Below are 10,036 nucleotides of genomic sequence, written 5' to 3'. Positions count from 1 at the left end.
TGTAAGCCAGGTGACTAATAGACACTCTGCATCTTTGAATGCTGCCCTCCACTGAATCTATCTGGGAGGCTGTTGATACAGGAGACAGTGATATTCTTCAAGTAATGACTGGAGAAAAATCTCTGGAGAAAATCTTCTGGAAGGTGAGGATTGGATTTGTAGGTAAATAGGCCTTGGCTTTGTAGAATAGAAGCAAGCTCATTTTTCTTGCTCTTATTGTATCATTAGGACTGTTCAGCTTTCATTTCCATAGTCAGCACTATCCAGTGTCATCTCACTGTAGACCAGGAAACAGGAGAGCATTCTGACCTTTCACATTCTGAATAGAGGTTCTGTTGTATAAAATCTTCTTCCTCAAACCATGCAGGCAGATTTCTCTGGGAATTTTAGGATTGATGTACTATTGAAGTCTATTTACATGTCCAGAAACTTGCATAAAATCTAAAGTAGGAGTGTTGCTTCTTTCTTCATAACACTGCCTATTTTTGTTCAGGATTGGTTTAAACTGGCATGTGAGATCACATATTATGTTCAAATTTCCCCTTGCTACCATAAATGTAATTTAAAACTTTCAGAAGAATATTCTATGTCCTTCATCTTTTTTTCCCTTTCATTATTAAAAAAATTGCAGCAATTTGTTGTGGGAAATTTCAAACCCCCCAGACAACTAAAAAACAATTAGAGTGAACCCCAGTATATTCACTACTTATGCTATATTATCAATATTTTATTGTTCTTGCTCTATCCTATATATCTACTTATTATCTATCCCTCTAACAATTTATAAATTCACCTTACCTTTGGGAAACATTTCAAAGTAAGTTGTAACATCAACACATTTCCCCTAAATTTGTCATCATTAATATCATTTATTGGAGTTCAATATTTTGTATGATTCTCTTACACATAATTCACAAATCTTACATGCACATTAGAGAAAATTTGACAAATGCATTGATTTTGCTTTGAATCATATTTATGACATTATTCTAGGTTAGGTCTGAAATATATTCAAACTGTTAAGTGAATCAATTATTTCTAAGTATTTATCTCCTTTACCATAATAAGTGCTATGTCTTTATTGACCAATAAAATGACTAATGCTGAGAATAATGTCTAAAAATTGCCTCATAATGAGCTTTTCTCCATTATTTCTTTTGGTTTTAGTTGAAATATATGGATTTTAATTTTTCCAGTCCCTTACTGTGATAAAGTAAAAAAAATGATAATAAAAGATTACTGCTATATGAATGTTGGTATTTTGAAATACCATGGTGCACTTAAATTCCACATATCTGTGAATAGATGTGGGTATATGAATTTGTCATTCTAATAATTTTAATAAGAATATCAGTATATGTTTTGAAATAAATTCTTTTGGTTTTGTGAGAATGGGAGTATATTTGAAACTCACTGTGTCATTTTTCTAAGTATGTGCTTGAGTATTTGTCAATTTCTAAAATCATTCACATAATCTAAATTATTTATTATAATTAATGTAATAGACAAATTATAGTTTGTGTTTAGCATGTTAGGTTGTATACCAGGAGTTAAGGACAGTAGGGCAACCCTATCTTTTGGAAGAGTACTTAGTATCTCTGGGTGCTGCAACGAGTCTTCCAATGTATTCAGGGACTTGGAGAAAATCTTGGAGTGAAAAGGATAGGAAAAAAAAAGCAGATCTGAATAGGCTGGATCTAAAAGACTTCTTAGAGACATTGATTTTAGACCTTGGTAAGAAGGAAAAGGGAAGCTTATAGACAGACATCAGGGGCAAAAAATCCTAAGATGGAAAGAATGCTTTGATTTTTAAATACAGGGATATATAGTCAAAAAAAAATATATATATATACATATTATTCTCATTGGCTATATATTTTCAGGATTATGAGTCACTGAAAACTGGGCATTCTCTAGACAATTATCAACAAATTTCACTGTTTACCAATTTTAGGAACATGAAATTATAACCATAATTGATAAATAGTTCATAGATACGAAGTTAATAAAATTGATAGATACTGGTGAAAAAGAGGCAAAATATCTGTGCTCCTGATTAGATACAAAGGTACAATGCAGAGATTTCAGAGATTATTGTAGGAATGAGAAGGATGAGCCATATGGTGACTAAAACCTGATTAATGCTCTAAGGAGAGGACTACCCCAGTACGACAACAATATGATAATAAAAATATAAGAGATATGATTACTATATTTGAAAAAAAGTAAAAATCATGTGGTAATTATCAAAAAATAAAGTGGGGACTAGATAGTATACAGGTCTTAAACTTATATTGGTTAGAGGCCATGCATAAAATTGTGTATTTGTCTTCTTCACAGGGTAGTAGCTGGAGAATCTAAGCAGGAGTACCAGTATGGGAGCTGAACCCCACAACAATTCAGGATTACCTTCTTTCACCTTGATAGGACTGCCAGGGCAGAAAACCTCCCAGCACTGGATGTTTTTGCCCCATGGTACTATTTTGTCTCTGTTGTGGGCAATGCCCTTATTCTGTTCATTATTAAGGAGGAACAGAGCTTGCACCAGCCTATGTACTATTTCCTGTCCCTGCTCTCAGTTAATGATTTAGGTGTATCTTTCCCCATGCCCCCCACTGTACTGGCCACATTTTGCTTCCACTTAAGAGAAATCAGTTTTAATTCTTGCATGGCCCAAATGTTCTTTATCCATCTTTTCTCCTTCATGGAGTCTGGGATCTTGTTGGTCATGAGCTTTGATCGCTATGTGGCCATCTGTAATCCACTGCGCTATGTCGCAGTACTCACTGATGTCCACATAATGATGATAGACCTGACTGTTACTATCAGAAGTTTCTGCCTGGTTTTCCCAGTGCCTTTCCTTCTGAAGAGGCTGTCTTTCTCTAAGCTCAATGTGCTCTCCCATTCCTACTGTCTGCACCTGATCTGATCCGCCTGCCCCATGGCGACATTTCCATTATCAATATCTTTGTTCTATTTATTGGCATCTTAATCTTTGGTGTAGATTCAGTGCTCATCCTCATCTACTATTTGCTCATTCTATGCTCTGTGCCAGACATTGTCTCCATGGAGGACAGACTTAAGACACTCAACACATGTGTATCACACATTTGTGCTGTGCTCATCTTCTATGTGCCCGTGGTTAGTGTGTTCCTGAGTATATTCACAATTTCACGTCTATCTCTTTATGCCTCCAAATCTCAACCCAATCATCTGTTCCATCAAAATAAAAGAGATCTGCAGGAGAGTACACAAGATGTTATTGTGCCCTAATCTCTTACCAAGGAGGGACTTTCTGCAATCTTAGGAGTATTGGTCACTGTTGATATTTGGGTTTACCAGTCTAGCCCGTTAATGTTTTCAAGGCTCCTTGTATACATGGCATTAGTTGCATGATATAGTCTGGTTTCAGGATAAATTTTTAACCTATTTTAATATTTTGTATGGACTGAAAGCTGAGAATTCTCATGCAGATATTATTTTGAAAATAAATACATATCTCTCAAATATAAAACCAGGTTAGTCTGTTGGAGCTTTTAAATCTCCATGTAGACATGGACTTACAGTTGAGCATCATACTATTAGTTATATGATATAACATACATATACATACATACATACAGATTGATATGGCTTCAATCTGTAACTCAATACATTCATTGCTATAAGTTGTAATTACCCAACAAAGAAAAGGGTCTTGAATTACATTGTTTTGCCAATATATTACTGACATGTACAATTTCAAGTATGTCTCAAAAATTAGTGCATACACACATGCTACCTTATAGTTGGGAATTATGTTACCTGAGAGCATAGCTATCACCCCAAATTGTCAAGGGAATAATAGTTGTGAATATCTTTAAACTTCAAAAAGACACATAATAACTATGACTAGGTTTACACATTTGGAATAAGTGTACTCCTCTATCCTAAAATATGAAACAAATTTGTGCCAGTCTTATCATATGATATTAACTATGTAAACCCTGAAATTTAAAAGTTAAAACAAGGAGAAATATCTTGTGAAACTTCATATTCTCTCATCCCTCAGCATGACCACAAAGATGATTAAAATTCTTCCAGAGATTATGTTGAATGAGATGAACTAAACTCAGAAAGGCAAGTATCACCCTTGCTCTCATATGCAGAATCTAGGCCTTAATAATAATAATAACAATAATAATACAAAATAAAGTGTGAATGTAAAATGTGGACTGTTGAGGAGCAAACCATGAGAGGGGGAGAGAGAAACAAGAGGTGGGTGATGGTGATGGTAGTGAGTATAATGGATGTACATTATATGTTTGCATGGAAACAGTATAATAAAACACAGTAAAATCTGTAAAATAAAGACAGCATGGGGAAAAATGGAAAGAAGGAGTGATACAGGGTTGAATTTGATCAAAGTATATTATTTGCATGTATGGTAATATTATAATGAAACCCCCTGTACAATTAATATACTTTAACAAAAAATCCTCTTCTAAGAAGATAAGGTGTACACCAAATGGAAGGTAAACAGATATTGGTGATGGATGGAGGGGCTGGGACAGCGAAAAACATCCCCAAGAACACATTCACCTCTTACAGACAAGTGTGGCCTCAGAGAGGGGCTACTTTGAGCTGTTGACACTTCAACAGGACCAAGGCAAAAATAGTCAGTGGGAGAGTTATTCTGCCATCCTCCCTCTATCCAGAGAATCTTCCTAGGCAACTGGAAAACCAATGTTATCTGTATATGGAGACAAAAATGGAAATAAGGTAATTCTATACACAATTATGTACAAAAATGAAAGGAAAACATCAAGGACAATGAATAACCCATGTCCTTTTAGTCTTTCTAATGAGAAATTTTCATTCTTTAAAAATAATATTGTAGCATTTTGCAGTGAGAGGTTAAGAAAGAGTAACATAGATGGGATGATAAAAATACATTATATACATGTTTGTAAATATCACAATGTAACCCATTTGTATAAGTAATTTATGCTATTTAAAACTATAAAAATTCTGACATTTCAGAATCTTCATTTGAAATTAAAGCCAAATTTTTGAGTTCTGTATTTTTTAAGCTTTGTAAAAAATGAAATTCAGTTTCAGCTATGCATTGAAAACTCACATCATAGGGCATATGTGTGGATGAGAAGATCAAGTCTAAGTGTGACCTTGCAAATGAGTCTATGATTCCTGTCAACATTCACATTATCTCTTTTGCTGCTGCCAAATAAATATGAAACAATTCTATAATTAAAACACTGGCAGAAAAGCCTTTTCTTTCTGAGATAAATTATATTTGTTCAAATTAGTAGAATAAATATTTTACTGTATGAGTTTCTACAAAAATTAAAAATTTTAAAACTGTTTATAGTATTTTTGTGTGGACTAAAGTTTGAGAGGTTTCACTCACAAATTATTTGGAAATAAAGAGGAGAGGACTCCAGATATGACTGACACTAACCTCTCTGTAATGGGTTTTCGAGGCAGTTTTCTCTGGCTTATTCTCAGGTCTTTAAGAGAGTGTAGTAAGACTGGAAAGTTGCAAAATTAAACCAACTAATATTTCTGGAGCTAACCACTGGTGTTTCAGTGAAGAATTGCTACTTGAGTTATGTTGAGTATCAACATAAAGCAAATAGGATGTACATGTCCCTCCGTTCTGTCCCAGCATTTTAGTGCACCAAATTATCAGACCTGTACTGGCCACTGATTGGCAAAGATAAAATGCAGTTCAATGTGCTCAGCCACAATATCACACAAAAAAATGGTACAGAAGATGGACCAAGCCACTACCAAGCACTGGTGGTGTTAGCTACTCTATAATCCTAGCTACTGTGGTGGCAGAGATCAGGAGGATCAGGGTTTGAAGCCAGTCTGGTAATATAGTTCCAGAGACCCTATCTCGAAAATAGCCATCACAAAAAAGGCCTGGCCAAGTGGCTCAAAGTAAAGGCCCTGAGTTCAAACCCCAGTACTCCCCCCCCACCACAAAATGGACTGAGACTGAGAGATAATGCCATGACTACTAGTACAATAATTCAGAATGAATTTATTCCAAAATTTAAAAATATAGACTTTAACATTACGAGGAAATTGAATAGTATAAGGTAATATAGACTAGAGATAAGCAAAAGCCAGAAATCAAACTCACAAGTTTACTGAAGAGTCCAAGGTAGGTTTTAGAGACCTGCAACAAAGGTGAGCCCAACAAGTAGAAGTTAGAGTCATAGAAGAGAGATAACCCATGATAGAGGCTTTCCCTATGTCAACCAGGGGATGAGAGACTCCCAGCATCTGTGAATGCAACTCATCACTGAACCTGTGTGGCAAGCAGTTGATACAGGAGACTGTTTTCTTCAAGTAATGACTGGACTCTTATTATTGGAGAAGAGGCTCTGTAAGGTGAGGATTGGATTTGTGGGTAAATAAGACTGGAGTTTGTAGAATAGAAGCATTTATCTTGCTTATTGTATCATTAGCACTGTAAGATAAATGATCTCCCTTGTGCTTTCACCTTCATAGATAGCACTATTCAGTGTCATCTCTCTGTAGACCCGGAAACAGGAGAGCATTCTGACTTTTCAAGTTCCGGGAGGTAGATATTCTAATGTATAACATCTTCCTCAAAGCCAGACTATCAGAACTACTTTAGGACTGATGTACTTTTGAAGTCTCCTTATATGCCCAGAACCTTGCATAACCATTCAAGTAGGATTGTTGCCTCTTTCTTCATAACATTGTATTTTTGCTCAGGACTGGTATAAATTGGGACATGAGCTAATATGTATTAAATTCAATTTCCCCATCACTACCATAAATGTATGTTAAACTTCCAGAAGAATGTTCTACTCTACCAATTTTCTGTGGTGGTGTTGGGACTGTGTCCCATGGTTTCAGTTTTCAACTCTTCTGCTGTAATTCTCTGTCTTCTTTGTTTCCATCTCCTTTTATAATGCACATATGATGCTGTGAACAGAAATGAATTATTTATGCAATCAAAAAAAAGAAGAATGTTCTATGTCCTTCTTTGTCTCTTTACCCTTTTTTCATTAGCAAATTTCTAACATTTTGTTGTGAGAAATTTCAAACACCCAGAAAACTAGAAAAAAATTGAGTGAACTTTTAAGTATACCCACTACCTATGTTACATTACCAATATTTTATTATACTTGTTATATGTATCTATCTGCTCATGGATCTATCCTTCTACCAATTTATAAATACACTGTACCTTTGGGAAACATTTAAAGTAAGTTGTAACATCAATATGTTTCCCCTAAATGTGTCGGCATTTATATCATTTTTTGGTGTTCAATATTTTGTATGATTCTTTGACACAAAATTCTCAAATATTACATGCACAATAGAAAAATTTTGACAAATGCATTAATTTTGTTTAATATCATGTTTATGATATTATTCTAGATGAGGCCTGGAAGCATATTTGAGCTGTTAGGTGGATCAATTATTTTAAAATACTTATCTCCTTCACCATAATAGGTGTTACGTCTTTATTGACCTGTAAAATGACTAATGCTGAGAATAATGTTTAAAAATTGCTTAACAATGGCTTTTCCTCCATTATTTTATTTGGTTTTAATTAAAATGTATGGATTTAAATTTTTATAGTCCCATACTGTGGTAGAGTAAAAAAATGCTAACATAACAATCCTTCTATGTGAATGTTGGTATTTATGAAGTATCATGGTGCACTTAAACTCTATACATTAATCTGTGAATAGATGTGGGTATATGAATTGGACAGCTTAATAATTTTTAATAATAGTATTGGCATGTGTTTGAAAGATATTCTTTTGGTTATATGAGAATGGGAGTACATTTGAAACATACTCTGTCATTTCTCCAAACATGTGCATGAGTATTTGTCAATTTCCAAAGTTATGCCATTATCTAAATTAGTTGTAATAATCAGTGCAATATTAGGCAAATTATAGTGTGTGTTTGGCATGTCATGATAAATAACTAATGACTAGAGCATTGGGCAGTTTTAGAGCATATCTATGTTTGTGGGAATATGTGTAAATTAGAAAGAGGCAATATTAGTAAATAAATAGCTGAATGTGTCTGTGCATTTGTGGGCATCTCAGGATGTTTATGACTATATTTGGTGAGCATTTTATGTACTGTTTGCAATCATGACATAAATGATTAACATTCTAGTGCATATGGGTGATGACATCAAGGATAATGAGTCCAAGAGTGAGATTCTCCTGGGAGCAATCATCCTTTGGCCCAGCTCCCTATTCATTGATGCCTCTCCCAGTATGTCAACACCCCCTCTTCCGACCAAAAATAAAAGAGTCTTGGGATGTGAGGTTGTTCAGAAATTCATGTCATAGGAGAGTTTGGTGATTCTGCTCTGTCAGTTGGATCCACAACACAGTACGTGCAGCTACAGAGAAAAGGAGGGTCTTCCATTCAGTGGGTACTTTCTCTCTTATCTCATCTACCTGGGCTCTACATCAGGACCTTATCCCAGTTTTAACATTTTTTACTAAAGTTCCAGGCAAACTATAGCCTTTATATCTTACCTCTAAACATGAGATAAATGTACCTCCTTACAAAGAAATGCTTCTAGGAGCTTGTCTGAATCAAAACACTAATACTAAACATCTACTATTAGGTTAAGGGACTGATAAATCAGATTTATATTTTATCTTAAAGGTTTTTCACACTTCCTAGTTTAAAACCTTACAGTTTGAAATATCATGTCCTATGCTTGGTTCTTGGATGTGCACCTGGAGAAAAATCAGAGAAGCAAAAACCAGAGTAATTAAAAAATGTTAATTTTAGATGGATTTTTGTATTAAGCATGTCACAGGAAGATAATTAGTGGGACTATTATTGTGGATATGCTAATGTTGATGCATTTGCTAAACTGCACGTGTGTTGTGTGTCTATGTGTGGATGTTTATAAATTAGTGTTCAGAAAGGTATAAACATGGAGGAATATTTGAAACATATTTTATACTACCAGCAAGTAGCCCTAAATCCTTTTAGGCTCTGTGGTATCATAGTGCTATGTGTTACCAAGTCAGGTATGTGATAGGTTCTGTGCACCTATATCACACCTGTGGGTTATGATCTATGAATAACAGAATATGTGCTCTGTGTGTTTGTGTGGAGGGGGTGTATGTAAAATGTATTTTTTTCTAGAATCTCAGAGGGACCATGTCTATGCCTATGGTCACACATATGCTGTGTCTCCATCTTCCTATTTTTCCTAAGGAGATTCAGTTAGGGTACTTTGACACATACCTTCATGCACAAAGCAAAATAGGAAGACCACTGGGTAGTACTGGGACATTGTTTTCCATGTGGGAAAATTTGGAACATAGATAAAATGTTACCATTGGCACTACCTGAGTTTGCACACCAGGAGGTAAGGACAGTGGGGAGAACCTATCTTTTGGTGCTGCAGAGAGTCTTTCAATTTCTTCACAATTTAGAAAAGTCTTGGAGCAACAATGATGGAAAAAAGCATATCAGGATAGGCTGTATCTGAAAGACTTCTTAGAGACATTGATTTTAGACCTTGGTGAGAAGGAAGAGAGATGCTTATAGAGCACTTTGATTCTCAATAAAGGATATAGAAACAAAAGAAAAAATGTATTTCCTCTCATAGTCTATATATTTTCAGAATTATGACTTACTGATACATTGGCATTGTCCAGACCATTATCAGTAACAAATGTCACTGTGTTTACCAGTTCTAGGAAGATGAAATGATATAAAGTTTTTAGACACAAATTTAATAAAAGTGATAGACAAAACTGAGGAGATCAAAATAACTATGCTGCTGATTAGGTACAAAGACACAATACAGAGGTTTCAGAAATCTCTGTAGCAATGAGAAGTAAGGATGATCCATATGGTGACCAAAACTGATTAATGTCTTAGAGTGACAAGTAGATGCTAAACGAGAGTCTTAAAATTAAATTGGTTAGAGGCCATGCATAAAACTGTGTATGTCTTCTTCACAGGATAGTAGCTGGAGAATCTAAGCAGGAGTACCAGT

The 10,036-nt window shown here is 34.9% G+C and overlaps 1 pseudogene; it reads left to right on the top strand.

Moving 5' to 3' along the window:
• The first annotated feature begins 2,375 nt into the window (after positions 1–2,375).
• LOC109674442 (olfactory receptor 51I1-like) lies at positions 2,376–3,307 on the top strand (annotated as a pseudogene).
• Positions 3,308–10,036: the final 6,729 nt, after the last annotated feature.

This window comes from Castor canadensis, chromosome 1 (genome assembly GCF_047511655.1).
Source record: "Castor canadensis chromosome 1, mCasCan1.hap1v2, whole genome shotgun sequence".
NCBI classification, from domain to species: Eukaryota; Metazoa; Chordata; class Mammalia; order Rodentia; family Castoridae; genus Castor; species Castor canadensis.
The sequence above is the reverse complement of the archived record's forward strand: the minus strand, read 5'-3'. Positions and strand labels throughout refer to the sequence as shown.